Source organism: Anolis carolinensis, unplaced genomic scaffold, assembly GCF_035594765.1.
Source record: "Anolis carolinensis isolate JA03-04 unplaced genomic scaffold, rAnoCar3.1.pri scaffold_7, whole genome shotgun sequence".
NCBI lineage: Eukaryota > Metazoa > Chordata > Lepidosauria > Squamata > Dactyloidae > Anolis > Anolis carolinensis.
This window is the reverse complement of record NW_026943818.1, coordinates 41,160,245-41,187,915: the sequence shown is the minus strand read 5'-3', so window position 1 is coordinate 41,187,915 and position 27,671 is coordinate 41,160,245. Positions and strand designations below refer to the sequence as shown.

The window sequence follows — 27,671 nt, the reverse complement described above, 5'->3', positions numbered from 1 at the left end:
TAAAGGGATGCCTGTAGTGGGCGGGGCCAAGTTCGCTCTCATAGGGAGCAGGCCGCGCAGGCGCATAAAGGGATGCCTGCAGTGGGCGGGGCCAAGTTCGCTCTCATAGGGAGCAGGCCGCGCAGGCGCATAAAGGGATGCCTGTAGTGGGCGGGCCAAGTTCCCTCGAATCGGGAGCAGGCCGCGCAGGCGCAGAAGGGAGGGAGAGGGATGCCTGTCGTGGGCGGGGCCAAGTTCGCTCTCATAGGGAGCAGGCCGCGCAGGCGCATAAAGGGATGCCTGCAGTGGGCGGGGCCAAGTTCGCTCTCATACGGAGCAGGCCGCACAGGCGCATAAAGGGATGCCTGCAGTGGGCGGGGCCAAGTTCGCTCTCATAGGGAGCAGGCCGCGCAGGCGCATAAAGGGATGCCTGTAGTGGGCGGGCCAAGTTCCCTCGAATCGGGAGCAGGCCGCGCAGGCGCAGGAGTGTCTGCAGTGCCTTTTCTGTTGCATGCTTGCTGCGGGGCAGAGTGCTGGGCTTGGTGGTCCCTGTGTAGACTTGCCCACGGCTGCATGGGACAGGAAAGGCCCTGCAGACTCATCCTGCCAGAGAAGTCAACCATGAACCAACCTGGACACAGAATATTTATTTATTTATTTATGACAGTATTTCTTCCCAAACCTTCTCACCCAATAAGGGGAGACTCAGGGTGGCTTACAAATAGAAAATACACATAATAAACAATTACAATGACATTTCAATTCAATTTAAAATTCAGTGACATTAAAACATTCATAAAATTATTATTATTAAGGCAAAAATTCAATGCCTTATTATACAAAGCAAAAAAAAACATAACATAAAATCAATAGGAACAATCAACATATAAATACACTTTAGTGCCATGTAGGCAGAGTTAAATACTCTTTGGCACTTGCCAGAGGTACTTGGGGTGCAAGAAAATTATATATAATAAATATTATAAATAATAATAATAATACAAAATAATACTTTATTTTTATATTCCCGCTCCCATCTCCCCCAGGAGGACTCGGGGTGGCTCACATGGGAAACAAGCCCAATGTCACATGTAATAAACAGTCATACATTAAAAATATAAACAATATAAACAATTAAACCACATAACAGCATATCAGAACACTGAGTCTGAGCATAGTACAATATATATATAGAGAGGCAAAAATTTGTAAAAACAAGGTCAGGTGTATAAAATGCAGTAACATAAACTGTACTGTAATCTAGATGTTTAATGCTGTCAAATATTGAACGTTGTGCCTTTGAATAATAACCAGAACACACTTTTTTGGGAAGAGTTTTCTTCTTGAAAGCTGACATCGTTGGAAAGGGGTCGACCTCAGCAGCTGGGAAAAGGCAAGGCGTCCTGCTCTCCGCTCTCTCTCTGGGATCTCCGTCCGTCCGTCCGTCCGTCCGTCCTTGGCTCTTGTCCAGGAGGAGCCCCTCCCTCGGGGATTTTGGAGACATGGAACAAGGGAGAAGACAGGGGTCAGGAGGGCTGAACCCAGGGGAGCATCTCGCTTTTGGGGGGCTCTTGGGAACGACGGGAGCAAAGGCACCGCTTTACGCACGTGGCTTTTCCTCCTGCTAAGAGGAGAGGATCCCCTGTCACCAGGCATTTGTGGGGGTCCCTGGGGGGGTGGCCCTGCACGGAGACAAGGGGGGGGTCCTGGGCCCCACGTTTGCATTCAGAAACAGGCTCCCGTGCGCCAGACCTTTGCGTGAGGAACGCGGCTGCCCCTGGGAGGGAGGGCCGTCCGTTGGCCCTGGGCGGATGGTGGGGGGCTTTCCTAGGCCGTCGGATGGGGGCAGAGCGGGGGCCAAGCCCGGTACCACAGGGAGGCCTCTGGGGGCCCGGGCGGGGGGCTCCCAGCACAGGGCAGGGGCCGGGGGGCCGGGGGGGCGGAGCCCTTCTTCCCACGGGAGGCCCGGAGGCCCCCTCCCACTTGGTTCTTGCCAACAGGCAAAAACAGTCCTATTTAAAAGCCTAGCCTGCCCGGGTTAGAACTGGGTTAGTAGGGTTAGCGGTTAGTGCAGGGATTAATCTGAGCTACTACATCCCGGGGACGTTTTAAAATGCCCGTGACGTGGGCTGAGAGCGGCCCCTCGGGTCCCCAGGGGGGTGCCAAGGCCGGGCCCCCGCTCTCCCCCCAGCCGTGACCCCCTGCACATCCAGGGAGACCCCCCCCCACGACCTGCCCAGGGCAAAGGGAGGACCCGTCCGTCACCGAGTGGGGCCTCAACGCCACGCACAAGGGGAGCCGTGGGTGGTGTTCCTTGCGCAAAGGCCTAGCGCACTGCTCTTGAATGCAAAGGCCTAGGAGCCTGCTCTTTAATGCAAAGGTAGGCGTTAAATGCCTGGTCTAACATTAATGACAGGGGATCTCAGTGGGGGGGGGCCTCCCCATCAGTGGGGGGCCCCTCCCCCTAGCAACAACATACTACTATAGAACATATGAATATTGTGCTAGGATAATAATACACTCTATTGTATATTAATGTCATATTGATACTAATATGAATAAATAATATGAACATACATACTACTATATAACATAATAACATTGTGCTAGGATAATAATATACTCTATTGCAGGGGTCCCCAAACCTTTTAAACAGGGAGCCAGTTCACGATCCTTCAGACCATTGCAGGGCCAGACTATAGTTGGCCACCAAGCAATAATAATAATAATTAATAATAATAATAATAATAATTATGAGGGTTGGAAGGGTTGGCCATTGAGTCCAATCCCTTTCTGCCTTTGTGCACCGAAAGCACAAGCAAAGCACCCCTGACAGATGGCCACCCAGCCTCAATGCTAATAATAATAATAATAATAATAATAAGGGTTGTGCTGTGGGGGCCGGATAAATGGCTTCGATGGGCCGCATCCAGCACACGGGCCTTAGTTTGGGGACCCCTGCTCTATTGTATATTAATGTAATATTGATACTAATATGAATAACTAATATTAACATCTAATGACTAATACTGACATCTAATAATTAAGATGCTCCTCCCCAATAACATGCTATTCTAATTTTTATATACAGTAGAGTCTCACTTATCCAACACTCGCTTATCCAACGCATTTTTGTAGACAATGTTTTCAAGACATCATGATATTTTGGTACTAAATTCATAAATACAGTAATTACTACATAGCATTACTGCATATTGAACTACTTTTTTTGTGAAATTTGTTGTATAACATGATGATTTGGTGCTTAATTTGTAAAATCATAAACTAATTTGATGTTTAATAGGCTTTTCCTTAATCCCTCCTTATTATCCAACATATTCGCTTATCCAACATTCTGCTGGCCCGTTTATGTTGGATAAATGAGACTCTACTGTGTGTGTGTGTATATATATATATATATATATATATATATAAAATTTAATATATAATAATTACAACATATTGTATATACATATATTCATAATATTATATTGTAATACGATATACTAATAATACAATATAATAATATTAATTATATATTATATTTTGCATGTAATATTACTAATAATACTACCATATATTGATATAGTACAATATAGTAATTTATTGCCAGTATTGTACTATGCTAATAATATAATATTGTATGTAAATTTAATTTTTAAGCCGTTCTGAGTCCCCTTCGGGGTGAGAAGGGCAGCATATAAATCTAATAAATAAATAAATAAATAAATTAAGCAATATAATACTAACAATGATACAATAATATTAATTACATATTATATTTTAAATGTAAAATTGCTAACAATATTTCTATATAGTGGTATAGTGCAATGTAGTAATATATAATGCTAATATTGTGCTATGCTAATGAGATAGTGTATATAAATATAACTTGTAAGCCGCTCTGAGTCCCCTTTAAGGGAAAAGAGGGCGGGGTATAAATGTAGTAAATAAATAAATACATAAATCTCTTTTTACCAGGCTTCAAATTAATAATATGGGGTCCCTTCATGCCTGGCTATGCCGTCATTGAGAATAAGGCTGGACCCCATAGGCCTGCATTGAGGTTAAGATTCTGCCAGGCATCCTATTAAAAATGGAGGGTCCCTCCCCTTACGTTAACCAGAGGGGATCTCCTTTATCCAACAAGAGAGGTTCCCACCTGCTAGGTTTGGCTTTAAACGCAGCGGGTCCCTCAGAAGCCTGGTTTTAAATTAATTGCAAACCTCCTTTAACGAGGGTTTGCCTTACAAATAGAGTTTTCCACGTGCCAGGCCCTTTTTATCAAGGTTGGCCCGGGCTGTGGCGCAGGCGGGAGAGGAAGCCAGCTGCAATTATAACTGCAATGAATCACTCTGACCAGGAGGTCATGAGTTCGAGACCCGCTCGGAGCTTATGTTTGTTTGTCTTTGTTCTATGTTAAAAGGCACTGAATGTTTGCCTATATGTGTCATGTGATCCGCCCTGAGTCCCCTTTGGGGTGAGAAAGAAGGGCGGAATAGAAATGCTGTCAATAAATAATAAATAAAAGGGGCTCCACGTATACCTTGAATGGGTTCTCTTTGCGAGCGCTTGGCCGGAAGCCCCAAACTGCTTCAAGGCATTTACAATGGCCAATTGCCGGAGTGGGAGTCCCCGATCTATTGGGGGGAGAGTCCCTGAGGGCCCCCAGCTGTATATGCGTGTGTGTGTGTGTCATGTGTGTGTCATGTGTGTGTGTGCAAAGCAGCCGTGGAGGTTGGAAGGAACGTCTCACCTGGCTTTAGGGCTCCGCTGTAGGAATCTCCTTCCCGGAATCTTCTTTTTACCTGTGTAGCAGATGCTTTCCAAACAGGAAGGATCCCTCTCGGCCGATGGGAGACGGTGTCCGGCAGGAGCCCTCCGGGAGTCCAGGCACATGAAACGGGAGAGAAAAGAGAAGGTCTATACCCGACTTTTCATGAAAAAAGAATAGGATATCTCCCCAGGCAGGCCTTAAGGGTTAAAAGAACCAGGGATCTCCCCACGGTTGGCCTTAAGGGTTAAAAGAACCAGGGATCTCCCCACGGTTGGCCTTAAGGGTTAAAAGAACCAGGGATCTCCCCACGGTTGGCCTTAAGGGTTAAAAGAACCAGGGATCTCCCCACGGTTGGCCTTAAGGGTTAAAAGAACCAGGGATCTCCCCACGGTTGGCCTTAAGGGTTAAAAGAACCAGGGATCTCCCCACGGTTGGCCTTAAGGGTTAAAAGAACCAGGGATCTCCCCACGGTTGGCCTTAAGGGTTAAAAGAACCAGGGATCTCCCCACGGTTGGCCTTAAGGGTTAAAAGAACCAGGGATCTCCCCACGGTTGGCCTTAAGGGTTAAAAGAACCAGGGATCTCCCCACGGTTGGCCTTAAGGGTTAAAAGAACCAGGGATCTCCACATCGCCTGGCGTTACCTTAAAGAATAGGAGATCTCTATAGGCCAGGCCACCTTAGTTTAACAACAAGAGATCTCTATAGGCCAGGCCACCTTAGTTTAACAAAAGGGGATCTCTATAGGCCAGGCCGCCTTAGTTTCTGGATAGGAGATCTCTATAGGCCTTACTTTAAGAATAGAGGATCCCCTTTAACCAGGTCCCCTGGGTGGGTGGCCTCACATAAATAAAAGGGGGTCCCTACATGCCTATGTTTGCAGTCCAAAACCAGGTTGGCCATGTTCTGGCGGCCACGGCTGGCCTCCCCTTGTGTGTGGCGCCGAAGCTCCGCCCGGGGAGGGAGGGGGCGTCCGTTGGCCCTGGGCGGACGAGATACAGGCGGCAGGGGTCATGGGTTGGGGGAGAGCGGGGGGCCCAGCCCTGGCACCGTGGGGGGCACACTGAGGGCCCCAGGGGCTGCTCTCAGGACACCTTGCGGGCATTTTGAATGTCCTTCTAGGGGAGCCCTTCTATGGGGGGCCAGGAGGCCCCCTTCCCTCCCAGCTTGGTTCTTGCCAGCAGGCAAAACACAGTCCTATTTAAAAGGCCAGCCTGCCCTAGTTAGAATGGTGTTAGTAGGGTTAGTAGGTGAGTTAAGGTATTAATATTTTTATTGCTAGCCACTGTCTAAGTTTAAGGGAGCTTTTAAAATGCCCGTAAGGTGTGCTGCTCCCCGCGGTGCCAGGGCCGGGCCCCCCGCTGCCCCCCAAGCTGTGGCCCCTACGGCTTGTATAGGAAAACCCCCATCATCTGCCTAGAACAAAGGGAGGACCCGTCCGTTCCCGAGTGGGAACCTTCGATGCCACACACGAGGGGAACCGTGTTATTCATGCAAAAGCCTAGCACACAGGTAGCCTGTTTTTTATTGCAAAGATAGACATGAAATGCCTAGCCTGACACCCATTACCCTGACAATGACCTTTTTTGGGGGGCGGGCGGTGTCCTTGCGAGAGTGTCTTCAAGCATCTTCTGTCTTCTGTCTCTTCGACCTTTTGTTTCTTCCCTTTCTTCCCTTTGACTTGAATTCAGCGCTGGGAGAAGAGTGAGTGGGAAGAAAGCTTTCAGAAAAAAAAAACAGGCATTGTCTTCTTTCTATTTTGCAAGGCCAGGAAGACAGTTCCCATCTTGTCTCCCGTAACATGCTATGCTAATAATATAATATGTATTGTGTATATATAGTATATTGTATATAATATACAATATAATAGACAATGATATATCATAATATAATATATTGAATATAAATATAATATTGAGAATATTATAATGTAATACAATATAATTCAAATACTAATGAAATATAATATTAATTATTTTATATATTACATGTAATATTTCTAATAATATTACAGTATGATGGTATAGTACAATATAGTAATATATAATGCTATTATTGTGTATGCTAATATAATACTTTGTATGTACATATATAATTATATATAATATATATAATATATAATCAATATCATTGTTTTATTATTAAATTGTATTACATTACAATATTACTATCAATATTATATGTATATTCATTAGATTATAATATATTATATTGTCCATTATATACAAAATTATTTATATATATATATATATATATATATATATATATATATATATAATTTTCAGCATAGCATGTTATGGGTCTTAAGGCTGGAAATAAATCAGATTGGTAAAAAAAATGCAATTATTATTCTACTCATTTCCTCTGGAAAGCTGTGTGAATTTTCAAAAATGTTGCCATGTGTTGTCAAAGGCTTTCATGGCCGGAATCACTGGGTTGTTGTGAGTTTCTGGGCTGCCACCTCAAAAAGCAGGGCCAGCTAACACCTCCAAACACAGGATTCCCCCAGGCAGGAAGCAGCCAGGCCTTGAAACTGCAGGCCATTCAATGCTAATCAAGGTGGCCAATAGCAGCATTCACATTGGCCTCCAACAGACAAGAGTTCTTTCTCCCACCCTGGACATTTGGCAGATATATAAAAACTTCACCAGCAATCTATGGTTTCCTGCCATAGATGTGGGCGAAACGTCAGGAGAGAATGCTTCTGGAAACCAATTATTATTTCAGATTATAATAAATAAAATGCAACAATATTCACCTGGTCCCTTCAGAAAAAGCTGTGCTAATTTTCAAAAGTTTTGCCTTTGTTTCTCCCTTCCGTTTCACAAGGCTTGGCCATTTCTGAGGTAAAGTCTGAGATGACAATCTCTTAATAAATAAAATTGGCATTTTCTTCTTTCTATTTCACAAGGCTTTTCTGAGGTAAAGGTTTGATAAAGAAATTTCTGAAATAATAAGGAAACATACATGAATAAAGTGAAAAGAAGTTCTCCAGATGACAGAAAAAACATATTCTGAGGTAAAACTTATGGCTCAGAGTAAAGCCACCTGGCTCTTTATGGCCCTTTGTGGGTCTTAAGGCTGGAAATAAATCAAATGGTGTAAATTTCCAAAAATGTTGTTCTTTGTCTTTCTCTGGACAAAAGTTTTGTCATTTTTGAGGTGATAGAATAATAAACTATTCATCAATAAAGCAGGTATTACAGTAGAGTCCCGCTTATCCAACGTAAACGGGCCGACAGAACGTTGGATAAGTGAATACGTTGGATAATAAGGAGAGATTAAGGAAAAGCCTATTAAACATTAAATTAGTTTATGATTTTACAAATTAAGCACCAAACCTTAATGTTATACAACAAATTTGACAGAAAGTCGTTCAATATGCAGTAATACTATGTAGTAATTACTGTATTTACGAATTTAGCACCTAAATATCAGGATTTATTGAAAACATGGACTACAAAAATGCGTTGGATAATCCAGAACGTTGGATAAGCGAGTGTTGGATAAGTGAGACTCTACTGTATTTGTGAATATTTTTTCTGAGTATTTTGCTTATTTTTGGCAAATGTTTCCACAAATATTTGTATGATTTTTTGGGTGAATATTTTATTTCAATGTTTGTGAATGTTTCCATGATTGTTTTTTTTCTGAATACGTTTGTGAATATTTTTATGAATATTTTTCCCCAAATACTTTGCTTATTTTGGGCAAATGTTTCTGCAAATATTTTTTATGATTATGTTTGTCAATACTTTAATGATTTTGTAAATATTTCAGTGAACATTGTTTCCAACTGTATCTTCTCTCTTCCTAGAGAAAGGCTTTGTGACGAGGTGATTTCTGAGGCAAAACCTCATGGAAGTCTTAATCAACGAAATAGTTTCCTTCTTTCTGTTTCACAAAGCCTTTATCCACCTTTATCTGGAGAAAGACCTGGTGCTATTTGAGGCCGTTTTTGAAAATTTAAGACCAGAGTAATATAATAAAGCAGGCCTTTCCTCCTCTTTGTATTTCACTTTTGAGGGGATTCCTGAGGGAATGAAAGAACCCCCAAAACAACAAGGAAACCAACCTAAAATCGAGTGGGAGAGAGAGGGTCCTCTGGACGGGAAGAAGAGCCTTTCCTGAGGTAAAAGTGACTCCCCAAAGGAAAGGCGTCTCTCTCCTCTTGAAACTCTTCAACTGGGCGCCAAACGAGGCCCCGTTTCCTGAGGTAAATTCACGGCTGAGGCGCCAAGAAGAAGCCCCGCCTCCACCACGGCCGCCTTTTCGGCCATGGTCCCACCCCTCCTCCCTCTGCCGCCGCCCGATTGGACGATTCTCCCGCACGTCACAGGCTCAGAGAGGGCTTCGCCCATTTGGGCGGGAAAGCAGGGAGCGGCTCGACGCATGCGCACTCCGTTGTCATCTAAAATAGATACAGTAGTCTCACTTATCCAACGTTCAGGATTATCCAACACATTTTTATAGTCAACGTTTTCAATATATCGTGATATTTTGGTGCTAAATTCATAAAGTAATGACAACATAACATTACTGCGTATTGAACTGCTTTTTCTGTCAAATTTGTTGTAAAACGTGATGTTTTGGGGCTTAATTTGTAAAATCATAACCTATTTTGCTGTTTAATAGGCTTTTCCTTAATCCCTCCTCATTATCCAACATATTCGCTTATCCAACGTTCTGCCAGCCCGTTTATGTTGGATAAGTGAGACTCTACTGTACTTTTTCTGTCAAATTTGTTGTAAAACGTGATGTTTTGGGGCTTAATTTGTAAAATCATAACCTATTTTGATGTTTAATAGGCTTTTCCTTAATCTCTCCTCATTATCCAACATATTCGCTTATCCAACGTTCTGTCGGCCCGTTTGTGTTGGATAAGTGAGACTCTACTGTACTTTTTCTGTCAAATTTGTTGTAAAACATGATGCTTTGGGGCTTCATTTGTAAAATCATAACCTATTCTGATGTTTAATAGGCTTTTCCTTAATCCCTCCTCATTATCCAACATATTCGCTTATCCAACGTTCCGTCGGCCCGTTTATGTTGGATAAGTGAGACTCTACTGTACTTTTTCTGTCAAATTTGTTGTAAAACATGATGTTTTGGGGCTTAATTTGTAAAATCATAACCTATTTTGATGTTTAATAGGTTTTTTCTTAATCTCTCCTCATTATCCAACATATTCGCTTATCCAACGTTCCGTCGGCCCGTTTGTGTTGGATAAGTGAGACTCTACTGTACTTTTTCTGTCAAATTTGTTGTAAAACATGATGTTTTGGGGCTTCATTTGTAAAATCATAACCTATTTTGATGTTTAATAGGCTTTTCCTTAATCCCTCCTCATTATCCAACATATTCGCTTATCCAACGTTCTGCCGGCCTGTTTGTGTTGGATAAGTGAGACTCTACTGTACTTTTTCTGTCAAATTTGTTGTAAAACGTGATGTTTTGGGGCTTAATTTGTAAAATCATAACCTATTCTGATGTTTAATAGGCTTTTCCTTAATCCCTCCTTATTATCCAACATATTCGCTTATCCAACGTTCTGTCGGCCCGTTTGTGTTGGATAAGTGAGACTCTACTGTACTTTTTCTGTCAAATTTGTTGTAAAACATGATGTTTTGGTGCTTAATTTGTAAAATCATAACCTATTTTGATGTTTAATAGGCTTTTCCTTAATCCCTCCTTATTATCCAACATATTCGCTTATCCAACGTTCTGCCGGCCCGTTTACGTTGGATATGTGAGACTCTACTGTATATAAAAACTTCACCAGCAATCTATGGTTTCTTGCCATAGATGTGGGCGAAACGTCAGGAGAGAATGCTTCTGGAAACCAATTATTATTTCAGATTATAATAAATAAAATGCAACAATATTCACCTGGTCCCTTCAGAAAAAGCTGTGCTAATTTTCAAAAGTTTTGCCTTTGTTTCTCCCTTCCGTTTCACAAGGCTTGGCCATTTCTGAGGTAAAGTCTGAGGTGACAATCTCTTAATAAATAAAATTGGCATTTTCTTCTTTCTATTTCACAAGGCTTTTCTGAGGTAAAGGTTTGATAAAGAAATTTCTGAAATAATAAGGAAACATACATGAATAAAGTGAAAAGAAGTTCTCCAGATGACAGAAAAAACATATTCTGAGGTAAAACTTATGGCTCAGAGTAAAGCCACCTGGCTCTTTATGGCCCTTTATGGGTCTTAAGGCGGGAAATAAATCAAATGGTGTAAATTTCCAAAAATGTTGTTCTTTGTCTTTCTCTGGACAAAAGTTTTGTCATTTTTGAGGTGATAGAATAATAAACTATTCATCAATAAAGCAGGTATTACAGTAGAGTCCCGCTTATCCAACGTAAACGGGCCGACAGAACGTTGGATAAGTGAATACGTTGGATAATAAGGAGAGATTAAGGAAAAGCCTATTAAACATTAAATTAGTTTATGATTTTACAAATTAAGCACCAAAACATTATGTTATACAACAAATTTGACAGAAAAAGTCGTTCAATATGCAGTAATACTATGTAGTAATTACTGTATTTACGAATTTAGCACCTAAATATCAGGATTTATTGAAAACATTGACTACAAAAATGCGTTGGATAATCCAGAACGTTGGATAAGCGAGTGTTGGATAAGTGAGACTCTACTGTATTTGTGAATATTTTTTTCTGAATATTTTGCTTATTTTTGGCAAATATTTCCGCAAATATTTGTATGATTTTTTTGGGTGAATATTTTATTTCAATGTTTGTGAATGTTTCCATGATTGTTTTTTTCTGAATACGTTTGTGAATATTTTTATGAATATTTTTCCCCAAATACTTTGCTTATTTTGGGCAAATGTTTCTGCAAATATTTTTTATGACTATGTTTGTCAATACTTTAATGATTTTGTAAATATTTCAGTGAACATTGTTTCCAACTGTATCTTCTCTCTTCCTAGAGAAAGGCTTTGTGACGAGGTGATTTCTGAGGCAAAACCTCATGGAAGTCTTAATCAACGAAATAGTTTCCTTCTTTCTGTTTCACAAAGCCTTTATCCACCTTTATCTGGAGAAAGACCTGGTGCTATTTGAGGCCGTTTTTGAAAATTTAAGACCAGAGTAATATAATAAAGCAGGCCTTTCCTCCTCTTTGTATTTCACTTTTGAGGGGATTCCTGAGGGAATGAAAGAACCCCCAAAACAACAAGGAAACCAACCTAAAATCGAGTGGGAGAGAGAGGGTCCTCTGGACGGGAAGAAAAGCCTTTCCTGAGGTAAAAGTGACTCCCCAAAGGAAAGGCGTCTCTCTCCTCTTGAAACTCTTTCCAGATGAATCCCCAAGAAAGGAGGCTGAACCATGGTATATGATTAATATAGTACAATCTAAGAAAAAATAATTGGTTTCCCAGAAGCATTCTCTCCTGACGTTTCGCCCACATCTCTTATGCAACTTATGATTTAGCACTAAAATGTGACATAATACTAATAATATAATATACTCGTGGTGTATTATAGACATTGTGGTATATGATTAATATAGTACAATCTAAGAAAAAATAATTGGTTTCCCAGAAGCATTCTCTCCTGACGTTTCGCCCACATCTCTTATGCAACTTTTGATTTAGCACTAAAATGTGACATAATACTAATAATATAACATACTAGGGGTGTATTATAGACATTGTGGTATATTATTAATATAGTACAATCTAAGAAATAATAATTGGTTTCCCAGAAGCATTCTCTCCTGACGTTTCGCCCACATCTCTTATGCAACTTATGATTTAGCACTAAAATGTGACATAATACTAATAATATAACATACTAGGGGTGTATTATAGACATTGTGGTATATGATTAATATAGTACAATCTAAGAAATCATAATTGGTTTCCCAGAAGCATTCTCTCCTGACGTTTCGCCCACATCTCTTATGCAACTTATGATTTAGCACTAAAATGTGACATAATACTAATAATATAATATACTCGTGGTGTATTATAGACATTGTGGTATATGATTAATATAGTACAATCTAAGAAAAAATAATTGGTTTCCCAGAAGCATTCTCTCCTGACGTTTCGCCCACATCTCTTATGCAACTTTTGATTTAGCACTAAAATGTGACATAATACTAATAATATAACATACTAGGGGTGTATTATAGACATTGTGGTATATGATTAATATAGTACAATGTAAGAAATAATAATTGGTTTCCCAGAAGCATTCTCTCCTGACGTTTCGCCCACATCTCTTATGCAACTTTTGATTTAGCACTAAAATGTGACATAATACTAATAATATAACATACTAGGGGTGTATTATAGACATTGTGGTATATGATTAATATAGTACAATCTAAGTAATAATAATTGGTTTCCAGAAGCATTCTCTCCTGACGTTTCACCCACAATGTAATTTTATTGGTATCTATTTTTATTTCTGAAATTTCCCACCCTCGGCTTATACTGGAGTCAATGATTTCCCAGGGTTTTTTTTGTGGTAAAATTAGATGCCTCGGTTTATATTCGGGTCGGCTTATATCCGGGTATATAGGGTATTTGAAGAATATTCCATGGAGAGGCCTTCGTCCTCATCCTCCTCCTCCTCATCCTCCTCCTCCGTCTCCATTGACGGCAATGCGGGGAATTTTCCAGTCCGCCTGCAATGCGCGCCTTTCACCACTGGATGGAGACAAACACACACAGCGGCTTCCTGGCCATTGAATAGCCTTGCAGCATCAAAGCCTGGCTGCTTCATACCTAGGGGACTCCATTGTCGGCCAACTTGAATCCCATTGAATAGCCTTGCAGCATCAAAGCCTGGCTGCTTCATACCTAGGGGACTCCATTGTCGGCCAACTTGAATCCCATTGAATAGCCTTGCAGCATCAAAGCCTGGCTGCTTCATACCTAGGGGACTCCATTGTTGGCCAACTTGAATCCCATTGAATAGCCTTGCAGCATCAAAGCCTGGCTGCTTCATACCTAGGGGACTCCATTGTCGGCCAACTTGAATCCCATTGAATAGCCTTGCAGCATCAAAGCCTGGCTGCTTCATACCTAGGGGACTCCATTGTTGGCCAACTTGAATACCCTTGCAGCATCAAAGCCTGGCTGCTTCCTACCTACGGGGAATCCTCTTTATGCCACGAAGAAAACCCCACTAAGGACTACGCCACAGCAACGCGTGGCCGGGTACAGCGAGTTATATTATACGACTATATTGCAATATTATTAGTAATATTTCATATAATAAAAATATACAATTATAGTGAATTATATGTACATCCTCTGGAGGAGAGAGGGCGGTCTAGAAATAAAGCTTTGTTGTTATTATGTTATTCTTATTGGAAAACTAAGCAAGGGGGGGTTATATCTCCTAGGCTCCAATGGCATTGAGCTGTTGTAGAGTTTGTCTAGGATGGTGGGAGTTGTAGTTTGACAAGGCACCGGCACTCCTGGGCAGAAGACGGGAAAGACCTTGCAAAACCCTAACTCCCAGGATGTTATTATTAGTAGTATTACTATTGTCATGTAATTATATTTCCCAAATGGCTCAATGATCTATCAATGGGATTCCTAATGTCTTTTCTCTTTGTCGCCCTCCTGTGGACAGAAGAATATTGCACTTGCCTTGGGATTCTGAGTCTTCGCTCTCTGCTGCCATCCAATGGTCAGAGGCGGAAGTGCAGCCTCGAGCGTTGAAGGCGCCTTTGTGCTGCACTTTTCTATCTGACCATTGGATGGCAGCAGAGAGCAAAGAATCAGAGTTTCAAGGCAAGTGCAATCTTCTTCTGTCCACAGGAGGGCGACAGACAGAAAAGCCATTAGGACTTAATGTAATATTAATTGATATTTCTTTGATCCAGGGTAATCTTAAATAATATTAATATTAATAATAATAATCTTGGGAGTGAGAGGTTTGCAAGACCTGTCACGCCCTCCGCCCAAGAGTGCTGGTGCCTTATATCATTATAATAGTGTATTATTATTATATTGTAATACATTGGAATATTATCAATATTATATGTATATTATAATATTAGTACAGCACAATATAAGCATTGTAAATTATTATATTGTACTATATTACTATATTGCAATATTATTAGTCATATTACATGGAATATTACATGGAATAGTGTATTATTATTATTATTATTATTATTATTATTATTATTACATTGTATTAACCCTAGGGGAGTGATGGCATATACGTTTAAATAATAAATAAATAAATATTACATCAGAATATTATTATCAATAATATATGTATATACAATATATTATAATATTAGTACAGCTCAATATAAGCATTATGTATTATTGTATTGTACTATATGACTATGTTGCAGTATTACTACTAACATTACATGTAATATAAATATTTAATTATAATAGCATATTATTATTATTATATTGTAATACATCGGAATATTATTATCAATATTATATGTATATACAATATATTATAATATTAGTACAGCACAATATAAGCATTGTATATTATTATATTGTACTATACGACTATATTGCAATATTATTAGTAACATTACATGGAATATAAATATAAAATAGTGTATTATTATTATTATTATTGCATTGTATTGCATCAGAATATTATTATCAGTATTATATGTATATACAATTATAATAGCGTATTATTATTATTATATAGTAATACATTGGAATATTATTATCAGTATTTTATACATTATAATAGTACAGCACAATATAAGCATTATATATTATTATATTGTACTATATGACTATATTGCAATATTATTAGTCATATTACATGTAATATAAATATACAATAGTGTATTATTATTATTATTACATTGTATTGCATTGGAATATTATTATCAGTATTATATGTATATACATTATAATATTAGTACAGCACAAAACAAGCATTATATATTATTATATTGTACTATAGGACTATACTGCAATATTATTAGTCATATTACATGTAATAAAAATATACAATTATAATAGTGTATTATTATTATTATTATTATTAAATTGTATTGCATTGGAATATTATTATCAGTATTATATGTATATACAATTATAATAGGGTATTATTATTATAATGTAATACATCGGAATATTATTCTCAGTATTATATTACATGTATATACATTATAATATTAGTACAGCACAATATAAGCATTATATATTATTATATTGTACTATATTGCAATATTATTAGTAATATTACATGTAATAAAATTATACAATTATAAAAGTGTATTATTATTATTAAATTGTATTGCATCGGAATATTATTATCAATATTATATGTATATACATTATAATATTAGTACAGCACAATATAAGCATTATATATTATTATATTGTACTATAGGACTATATTGCAATATTATTAGGAATATTACATGTAATTTAAATATACAATAGTGTATTATTATTATTATTACATTATATTACATCAGAATATTAATATCAGTATATATATATATTATAATATTAGTACAGCACAATACAAGCATTATATATTATTATTTGTACTAAATGACTATATTGCAATATTATTAGTCATATTACATGTAATAAAAATATACAATTATAATAGTGCATTATTATTTTTATTAAATTGTATTGCATTGGAATATTATTATCAGTATTATATGTATATACAATCATAATAGTGTATTATTATTATTATATTGTAATACATAGGAATATTATTATCAGTATTATATTATAAGTATATACATTATATTAGTACAGCACAATATAAGCATTATATATTATTATTTTGTACTATAGGACTATATTGCAATATTATTAGTAATATTACATGTCATAAAATATATAATTATAATAGCGTATTATTATTATTATATTGTAATACATCAGAATATTATTATCAATATTATATGTATATACATTATAATATTAGTACAGCACAATATAAGCATTATATATTATTAGTAATATTACCTGTAATATAAATATATAATTATAATACCGTATTATTATTATTATTCTATTGTATTACATCGGAATATTATCAATATTATATGTGTATACAGTATATGATGAGTATAGTATAATATGAGTATTCTCTATTATTCTATTGTGAAATTGATACAGGAGACATGATGGACAGGTGTCTTCCTGGTCCCGCCTTCTTCCTTCTGGTCTACTTTTTTACTTTCTCAAACCTATTAGTAGAAATAATTTCTAAGCCGAAGCGCCGGCGTTGTCCGTAGACACCTCCAGGGTCATGTGGCCACTGGCACGACGGCATGGAGCGCCGTTACCTTCCCGCTGGAGCGGTACCTATTGATCTACTCACACTCTGGAGGTTGGTGCTCACCTCCATTTATTTTTTTTAAATCATTTTTATTGAAAACTTTTTTTGATACATAATTTTTTTTTAAAAAGGTCAGGAAAAAAGAAGAGGCCTGGGCGAACTTGGGACTCCAACTCCCACAATGCCTAGCAGCCAGCCTACGGGTTGGGAAGAGTCCCAAACTCCGGCAGGCAGGGAGGGCGCGCAGGCCAAGGGGGTTTTCCTGCCTGGGATTCCTTCCCCGCCTTGGCCTGCAAACGTCCGGGCAGTGAAGGGAGGCAGGCGCGGCCTCACGCCCAACCCCGGCTCGGTTTGGAAGGCCACGCTCCCGGCGCCCTTCCTCCTCCTCCCGGGCCTTGGCGACGAAGCCTCGACGGACCCGGGTCACCGTGGAAACGCCCGACACGAACGCCTTACCGGGCCGGGCCGCCATCTTGCCGCCGTATGACGGAGCTTCCGGTGACGCCGAGGAGGCCGCGCAGGCGCAGAAGGGAGGGAGAGGGATGCCTGTCGTGGGCGGGGCCACGTTAGCTCTCATAGGGAGCAGGCCGCACAGGCGCATAAAGGGATGCCTGTAGTGGGCGGGGCCACGTTCGCTCTCATAGGGAGCAGGCTGCGCAGGCGCATAAAGGGATGCCTGTAGTGGGCGAGGCCACGTTCGCTCTCATAGGGAGCAGGCTGCGCAGGCGCATAAAGGGATGCCTGTAGTGGGCGGGGCCACGTTCGCTCTCATAGGGAGCAAGCCGCACAGGCGCATAAAGGGATGCCTGCAGTGGGCGGGGCCACGTTCCCTCGAATCGGGAGCAGGCCGCGCAGGCGCAGGAGTGTCTGCAGTGCCTTTTCTGTTGCATGCTTGCTGCGGGGCAGAGTGCTGGGCTTGGTGGTCCCTGTGTAGACTTGCCCACGGCTGCATGGGACAGGAAAGGCCCTGCAGACTCATCCTGCCAGAGAAGTCAACCATGAACCAACCTGGACACAGAATATTTATTTATTTATTTATGACAGTATTTCTTCCCAAACCTTCTCGCCCAATAAGGGGAGACTCAGGGTGGCTTACAAATAGAAAATACACATATACACAATTACAATGACATTTCAATTCAATTTAAAATTCAGTGACATTAAAACATTCATAAAATTATTATTATTAAGGCAAAAATTCAATGCCTTATTATACAAAGCAAAAAAAAAAACATAACATAAAATCAATAGGAACAATCAACATATAAATACACTTTAGTGCCATGTAGGCAGAGTTAAATACTCTTTGGCACTTGCCAGAGGTACTTGGGGTGCAAGAAAATTATATATAATAAATATTATAAATAATAATAATAATACAAAATAATACTTTATTTTTATATTCCCGCTCCCATCTCCCCCAGGAGGACTCGGGGTGGCTCACATGGGAAACAAGCCCAATGTCACATGTAATAAACAGTCATACATTAAAAATATAAACAATATAAACAATTAAACCACATAACAGCATATCAGAACACTGAGTCTGAGCATAGTACAATATATATATAGAGAGGCAAAAATTTGTAAAAACAAGGTCAGGTGTATAAAATGCAGTAACATAAACTGTACTGTAATCTAGATGTTTAATGCTGTCAAATATTTAACGTTGTGCCTTTGAATAATAACCAGAACACACTTTTTTGGGAAGAGTTTTCTTCTTGAAAGCTGACATCGTTGGAAAGGGGTCGACCTCAGCAGCTGGGAAAAGGCAAGGCGTCCTGCTCTCCGCTCTCTCTCTGGGATCTCCGTCCGTCCGTCCGTCCGTCCTTCCGTCCTTGGCTCTTGTCCAGGAGGAGCCCCTCCCTCGGGGATTTTGGAGACATGGAACAAGGGAGAAGACAGGGGTCAGGAGGGCTGAACCCAGGGGAGCATCTCGCTTTTGGGGGGCTCTTGGGAACGACGGGAGCAAAGGCACCGCTTTACGCACGTGGCTTTTCCTCCTGCTAAGAGGAGAGGATCCCCTGTCACCAGGCATTTGTGGGGGTCCCTGGGGGGGTGGCCCTGCACGGAGACAAGGGGGGGGTCCTGGGCCCCACGTTTGCATTCAGAAACAGGCTCCCGTGCGCCAGACCTTTGCGTGAGGAACGCGGCTGCCCCTGGGAGGGAGGGCCGTCCGTTGGCCCTGGGCGGATGGTGGGGGGCTTTCCTAGGCCGTCGGATGGGGGCAGAGCGGATGGGGGCCAAGCCCGGTACCACAGGGAGGCCTCTGGGGGCCCGGGCGGGGGGCTCCCAGCACAGGGCAGGGGCCGGGGGGCCGGGGGGGCCGGAGCCCTTCTTCCCACGGGAGGCCCGGAGGCCCCCTCCCACTTGGTTCTTGCCAACAGGCAAAAACAGTCCTATTTAAAAGCCTAGCCTGCCCGGGTTAGAACTGGGTTAGTAGGGTTAGCGGTTAGTGCAGGGATTAATCTGAGCTACTACATCCCGGGGACGTTTTAAAATGCCCGTGACGTGGGCTGAGAGCGGCCCCTCGGGTCCCCAGGGGGGTGCCAAGGCCGGGCCCCCGCTCTCCCCCCAGCCGTGACCCCCTGCACGTGCAGGGAGACCCCCCCCACGACCTGCCCAGGGCAAAGGGAGGACCCGTCCGTCACCGAGTGGGGCCTCAACGCCACGCACAAGGGGAGCCGTGGGTGGTGTTCCTTGCGCAAAGGCCTAGCGCACTGCTCTTGAATGCAAAGGCCTAGGAGCCTGCTCTTTAATGCAAAGGTAGGCGTTAAATGCCTGGTCTAACATTAATGACAGGGGATCTCAGTGGGGGGGCCCTCCCCATCAGTGGGGGGCCCCTCCCCCTAGCAACAACATACTACTATAGAACATATGAATATTGTGCTAGGATAATAATACACTCTATTGTATATTAATGTCATATTGATACTAATATGAATAAATAATATGAACATACATACTACTATATAACATAATAAAATTGTGCTAGGATAATAATATACTCTATTGCAGGGGTCCCCAAACCTTTTAAACAGGGAGCCAGTTCACGATCCTTCAGACCACTGCAGGGCCAGACTATAGTTGGCCACCAAGCAATAATAATAATTAATAATAATAATAATAATAATAATTATGAGGGTTGGAAGGGTTGGCCATTGAGTCCAATCCCTTTCTGCCTTTGTGCACCGAAAGCACAAGCAAAGCACCCCTGACAGATGGCCACCCAGCCTCAATGCTAATAATAATAATAATAATAATAATAATAATAATAATAATAATGGTTGTGCTGTGGGGGCCGGATAAATGGCTTCGATGGGCCGCATCCCGCACACGGGCCTTAGTTTGGGGACCCCTGTTCTATTGTATATTAATGTAATATTGATACTAATATGAATATAACTAATATTAACATCTAATGACTAATACTGACATCTAATAATTAAGATGCTCCTTCCCTAATAACATGCTATTCTAATTTTTATATACAGTAGAGTCTCACTTATCCAACACTCGCTTATCCAACATTCTGGATTATCCAACGCATTTTTGTAGACAATGTTTTCAAGACATCATGATATTTTGGTACTAAATTCATAAATACAGTAATTACTACATAGCATTACTGCATATTGAACTACTTTTTCTGTCAAATTTGTTGTATAACATGATGATTTGGTGCTTAATTTGTAAAATCATAAACTAATTTGATGTTTAATAGGCTTTTCCTTAATCCCTCCTTATTATCCAACATATTCGCTTATCCAACATTCTGCTGGCCCGTTTATGTTGGATAAATGAGACTCTACTGTGTGTGTGTGTGTATATATATATATATATATATATAATTTAATATATAATAATTACAACATATTGTATATACATATATTCATAATATTATATTGTAATACGATATACTAATAATACAATATAATAATATTAATTATATATTATGTTTTGCATGTAATATTACTAATAATACTACCATATATTGATATAGTACAATATAGTAATTTATTGCCAGTATTGTACTATGCTAATAATATAATATTGTATGTAAATTTAATTTTTAAGCCGTTCTGAGTCCCCTTCGGGGTGAGAAGGGCAGCATATAAATCTAATAAATAAATAAATAAAGCAATATAATACTAACAATGATACAATAATATTAATTACATATTATATTTTAAATGTAATATTGCTAACAATATTTCTATATAGTGGTATAGTGCAATGTAGTAATATATAATGCTAATATTGTGCTATGCTAATGAGATAGTGTATGTAAATATAACTTGTAAGCCGCTCTGAGTCCCCTTTAAGGGAAAAGAGGGCGGGGTATAAATGTAGTAAATAAATAAATACATAAATCTCTTTTTACCAGGCTTCAAATTAATAATATGGGGTCCCTTCATGCCTGGCTATGCCGTCATTGAGAATAAGGCTGGACCCCATAGGCCTGCATTGAGGTTAAGATTCTGCCAGGCATCCTATTAAAAATGGAGGGTCCCTCCCCTTACGTTAACCAGAGGGGATCTCCTTTATCCAACCAGAGAGGTTCCCACCTGCTAGGTTTGGCTTTAAACGCAGCGGGTCCCTCAGAAGCCTGGTTTTAAATTAATTGCAAACCTCCTTTAACGAGGGTTTGCCTTACAAATGGAGTTTTCCACGTGCCAGGCCCTTTTTATCAAGGTTGGCCCGGGCTGTGGCGCAGGCGGGAGAGGAAGCCAGCTGCAATTATAACTGCAATGAATCACTCTGACCAGGAGGTCATGAGTTCGAGACCCGCTCGGAGCTTATGTTTGTTTGTCTTTGTTCTATGTTAAAAGGCACTGAATGTTTGCCTATATGTGTCATGTGATCCGCCCTGAGTCCCCTTTGGGGTGAGAAAGAAGGGCGGAATAGAAATGCTGTCAATAAATAATAAATAAAAGGGGCTCCACGTATACCTTGAATGGGTTCTCTTTGCGAGCGCTTGGCCGGAAGCCCCAAACTGCTTCAAGGCATTTCCAATGGCCAATTGCCGGAGTGGGAGTCCCCGATCTATTGGGGGGAGAGTCCCTGAGGGCCCCGAGCTGTATATGCGTGTGTGTGTGTGTCATGTGTGTGTCATGTGTGTGTGTGCAAAGCAGCCGTGGAGGTTGGAAGGAACGTCTCACCTGGCTTTAGGGCTCCGCTGTAGGAATCTCCTTCCCGGAATCTTCTTTTTACCTGTGTAGCAGATGCTTTCCAAACAGGAAGGATCCCTCTCGGCCGATGGGAGACGGTGTCCGGCAGGAGCCCTCCGGGAGTCCAGGCACATGAAACGGGAGAGAAAAGAGAAGGTCTATACCCGACTTTTCATGAAAAAAGAATAGGATATCTCCCCAGGCAGGCCTTAAGGGTTAAAAGAACCAGGGATCTCCCCACGGTTGGCCTTAAGGGTTAAAAGAACCAGGGATCTCCCCACGGTTGGCCTTAAGGGTTAAAAGAACCAGGGATCTCCCCACGGTTGGCCTTAAGGGTTAAAAGAACCAGGGATCTCCACATCGCCTGGCGTTACCTTAAAGAATAGGAGATCTCTATAGGCCAGGCCACCTTAGTTTAACAACAAGAGATCTCTATAGGCCAGGCCACCTTAGTTTAACAAAAGGGGATCTCTATAGGCCAGGCCGCCTTAGTTTCTGGATAGGAGATCTCTATAGGCCTTACTTTAAGAATAGAGGATCCCCTTTAACCAGGTCCCCTGGGTGGGTGGCCTTACATAAATAAAAGGGGGTCCCTACATGCCTATGTTTGCAGTCCAAAACCAGGTTGGCCATGTTCTGGCGGCCACGGCTGGCCTCCCCTTGTGTGTGGCGCCGAAGCTCCGCCCGGGGAGGGAGGGGGCGTCCGTTGGCCCTGGGCGGACGAGATACAGGCGGCAGGGGTCATGGGTTGGGGGAGAGCGGGGGGCCCAGCCCTGGCACCGTGGGGGGCACACTGAGGGCCCCAGGGGCTGCTCTCAGGACACCTTGCGGGCATTTTGAATGTCCTTCTAGGGGAGCCCTTCTATGGGGGGCCAGGAGGCCCCCTTCCCTCCCAGCTTGGTTCTTGCCAGCAGGCAAAACACAGTCCTATTTAAAAGGCCAGCCTGCCCTAGTTAGAATGGTGTTAGTAGGGTTAGTAGGTGAGTTAAGGTATTAATATTTTTATTGCTAGCCACTGTCTAAGTTTAAGGGAGCTTTTAAAATGCCCGTAAGGTGTGCTGCTCCCCGCGGTGCCAGGGCCGGGCCCCCCGCTGCCCCCCAAGCTGTGGCCCCTACGGCTTGTATAGGAAAACCCCCATCATCTGCCTAGAACAAAGGGAGGACCCGTCCGTTCCCGAGTGGGAACCTTCGATGCCACACACGAGGGGAACCGTGTTATTCATGCAAAAGCCTAGCACACAGGTAGCCTGTTTTTTATTGCAAAGATAGACATGAAATGCCTAGCCTGACACCCATTACCCTGACAATGACCTTTTTTGGGGGGCGGGCGGTGTCCTTGCGAGAGTGTCTTCAAGCATCTTCTGTCTTCTGTCTCTTCGACCTTTTGTTTCTTCCCTTTCTTCCCTTTGACTTGAATTCAGCGCTGGGAGAAGAGTGAGTGGGAAGAAAGCTTTCAGAAAAAAAAAAAAAACAGGCATTGTCTTCTTTCTATTTTGCAAGGCCAGGAAGACAGTTCCCATCTTGTCTCCCGTAACATGCTATGCTAATAATATAATATGTATTGTGTATATATAGTATATTGTATATAATATACAATATAATAGACAATGATATATCATAATATAATATATTGAATATAAATATAATATTGAGAATATTATAATGTAATACAATATAATTCAAATACTAATGAAATATAATATTAATTATTTTATATATTACATGTAATATTTCTAATAATATTACAGTATGATGGTATAGTACAATATAGTAATATATAATGCTATTATTGTGTATGCTAATATAATACTTTGTATGTACATATATAATTATATATAATATATATAATATATAATCAATATCATTGTTTTATTATTAAATTGTATTACATTACAATATTACTATCAATATTATATGTATATTCATTAGATTATAATATATTATATTGTCCATTATATACAAAATTATATATATATATATATATATATATATATATATATATATATATATATATATATAATTTTCAGCATAGCATGTTATGGGTCTTAAGGCTGGAAATAAATCAGATTGGTAAAAAAAATGCAATTATTATTCTACTCATTTCCTCTGGAAAGCTGTGTGAATTTTCAAAAATGTTGCCATGTGTTGTCAAAGGCTTTCATGGCCGGAATCACTGGGTTGTTGTGAGTTTCTGGGCTGCCACCTCAAAAAGCAGGGCCAGCTAACACCTCCAAACACAGGATTCCCCCAGGCAGGAAGCAGCCAGGCCTTGAAACTGCAGGCCATTCAATGCTAATCAAGGTGGCCAATAGCAGCATTCACATTGGCCTCCAACAGACAAGAGTTCTTTCTCCCACCCTGGACATTTGGCAGATATATAAAAACTTCACCAGCAATCTATGGTTTCCTGCCATAGATGTGGGCGAAACGTCAGGAGAGAATGCTTCTGGAAACCAATTATTATTTCAGATTATAATAAATAAAATGCAACAATATTCACCTGGTCCCTTCAGAAAAAGCTGTGCTAATTTTCAAAAGTTTTGCCTTTGTTTCTCCCTTCCGTTTCACAAGGCTTGGCCATTTCTGAGGTAAAGTCTGAGGTGACAATCTCTTAATAAATAAAATTGGCATTTTCTTCTTTCTATTTCACAAGGCTTTTCTGAGGTAAAGGTTCGATAAAGAAATTTCTGAAATAATAAGGAAACGTACATGAATAAAGTGAAAAGAAGTTCTCCAGATGACAGAAAAAACATATTCTGAGGTAAAACTTATGGCTCAGAGTAAAGCCACCTGGCTCTTTATGGCCCTTTGTGGGTCTTAAGGCTGGAAATAAATCAAATGGTGTAAATTTCCAAAAATGTTGTTCTTTGTCTTTCTCTGGACAAAAGTTTTGTCATTTTTGAGGTGATAGAATAATAAACTATTCATCAATAAAGCAGGCATTACAGTAGAGTCCCGCTTATCCAACGTAAACGGGCCGACAGAACGTTGGATAAGCGAATATGTTGGATAATAAGGAGAGATTAAGGAAAAGCCTATTAAACATTAAATTAGTTTATGATTTTACAAATTAAGCACCAAACCTTAATGTTATACAACAAATTTGACAGAAAGTCGTTCAATATGCAGTAATACTATGTAGTAATTACTGTATTTACGAATTTAGCACCTAAATATCAGGATTTATTGAAAACATGGACTACAAAAATGCGTTGGATAATCCAGAACGTTGGATAAGCGAGTGTTGGATAAGTGAGACTCTACTGTATTTGTGAATATTTTTTCTGAGTATTTTGCTTATTTTTGGCAAATGTTTCCACAAATATTTGTATGATTTTTTGGGTGAATATTTTATTTCAATGTTTGTGAATGTTTCCATGATTGTTTTTTTTCTGAATACGTTTGTGAATATTTTTATGAATATTTTTCCCCAAATACTTTGCTTATTTTGGGCAAATGTTTCTGCAAATATTTTTTATGATTATGTTTGTCAATACTTTAATGATTTTGTAAATATTTCAGTGAACATTGTTTCCAACTGTATCTTCTCTCTTACTAGAGAAAGGCTTTGTGACGAGGTGATTTCGGAGGCAAAACCTCATGGAAGTCTTAATCAACGAAATAGTTTCCTTCTTTCTGTTTCACAAAGCCTTTATCCACCTTTATCTGGAGAAAGACCTGGTGCTATTTGAGGCCGTTTTTGAAAATTTAAGACCAGAGTAATATAATAAAGCAGGCCTTTCCTCCTCTTTGTATTTCACTTTTGAGGGGATTCCTGAGGGAATGAAAGAACCCCCAAAACAACAAGGAAACCAACCTAAAACCGAGTGGGAGAGAGAGGGTCCTCTGGACGGGAAGAAAAGCCTTTCCTGAGGTAAAAGTGACTCCCCAAAGGAAAGGCGTCTCTCTCCTCTTGAAACTCTTCAACTGGGCGCCAAACGAGGCCCCGTTTCCTGAGGTAAATTCACGGCTGAGGCGCCAAGAAGAAGCCCCGCCTCCACCACGGCCGCCTTTTCGGCCATGGTCCCACCCCTCCTCCCTCTGCCGCCGCCCGATTGGACGATTCTCCCGCACGTCACAGGCTCAGAGAGGGCTTCGCCCATTTGGGCGGGAAAGCAGGGAGCGGCTCGACGCATGCGCACTCCGTTGTCATCTAAAATAGATACAGTAGTCTCACTTATCCAACGTTCAGGATTATCCAACACATTTTTATAGTCAACGTTTTCAATATATCGTGATATTTTGGTGCTAAATTCATAAAGTAATGACAACATAACATTACTGCGTATTGAACTGCTTTTTCTGTCAAATCAACTTATGATTTAGCACTAATATGTTACATAATACTAATAATATAACATACCCGTGGTGTATTATAGACATTGTGGTATATGATTAATATAGTACAATCTAAGAAAAAACAATTGGTTTCCCAGAAGCATTCTCTCCTGACGTTTCGCCCACATCTCTTATGCAACTTATGATTTAGCACTGGTATGTGACATAATACTAATAATATAACATACTAGTGGTGCATTATAGATATTGTGGTATATTATTAATATAGTACAATCTAAGAAATCATAATTGGTTTCCCAGAAGCATTCTCTCCTGACGTTTCGCCCACATCTCTTATGCAACTTTTGATTTAGCACTGGTATGTGACATAATACTAATAATATAACATACTAGTGGTGTATTATAGATATTGTGGTATATTATTAATATAGTACAATCTAAGAAATCATAATTGGTTTCCCAGAAGCATTCTCTCCTGACGTTTCGCCCACATCTCTTATGCAACTTATGATTTAGCACTAAAATGTGACATAATACTAATAATATAATATACTCGTGGTGTATTATAGACATTGTGGTATATGATTAATATAGTACAATCTAAGAAAAAATAATTGGTTTCCCAGAAGCATTCTCTCCTGACATTTCGCCCACATCTCTTATGCAACTTTTGATTTAGCACTAAAATGTGACATAATACTAATAATATAATATACTCGTGGTGTATTATAGACATTGTGGTATATGATTAATATAGTACAATCTAAGAAATAATAATTGGTTTCCCAGAAGCATTCTCTCCTGACGTTTCGCCCACATCTCTTATGCAACTTATGATTTAGCACTAAAATGTGACATAATACTAATAATATAATATACTCGTGGTGTATTATAGACATTGTGGTATATGATTAATATAGTACAATCTAAGAAAAAACAATTGGTTTCCCAGAAGCATTCTCTCCTGACGTTTCGCCCACATCTCTTATGCAACTTATGATTTAGCACTGGTATGTGACATAATACTAATAATATAACATACTAGTGGTGCATTATAGATATTGTGGTATATTATTAATATAGTACAATCTAAGAAATCATAATTGGTTTCCCAGAAGCATTCTCTCCTGACGTTTCGCCCACATCTCTTATGCAACTTAT

General features: G+C 40.0%; 1 long non-coding RNA gene across 2 annotated transcripts; it reads right to left on the bottom strand.

The window, feature by feature from the left end:
- Positions 1-613: 613 nt before the first annotated feature.
- On the bottom strand, positions 614-26,507 carry LOC134292322 (uncharacterized). Of its 2 annotated transcripts, XR_010000289.1 has the most exons (5): positions 26,029-26,507; positions 24,712-24,898; positions 8,830-10,830; positions 7,513-7,699; positions 614-6,447 (listed from the first exon to the last, which is right to left on the bottom strand). It is a non-coding gene; the product is annotated as an uncharacterized LOC134292322 (long non-coding RNA). The 2 variants fall into 2 exon arrangements; XR_010000290.1 differs by lacking the exons at positions 614-6,447; positions 7,513-7,699; positions 8,830-10,830 and adding an exon at positions 18,052-23,634 and having other exon boundaries at positions 26,029-26,244.
- Between the last annotated feature and the right edge of the window lie 1,164 nt (positions 26,508-27,671).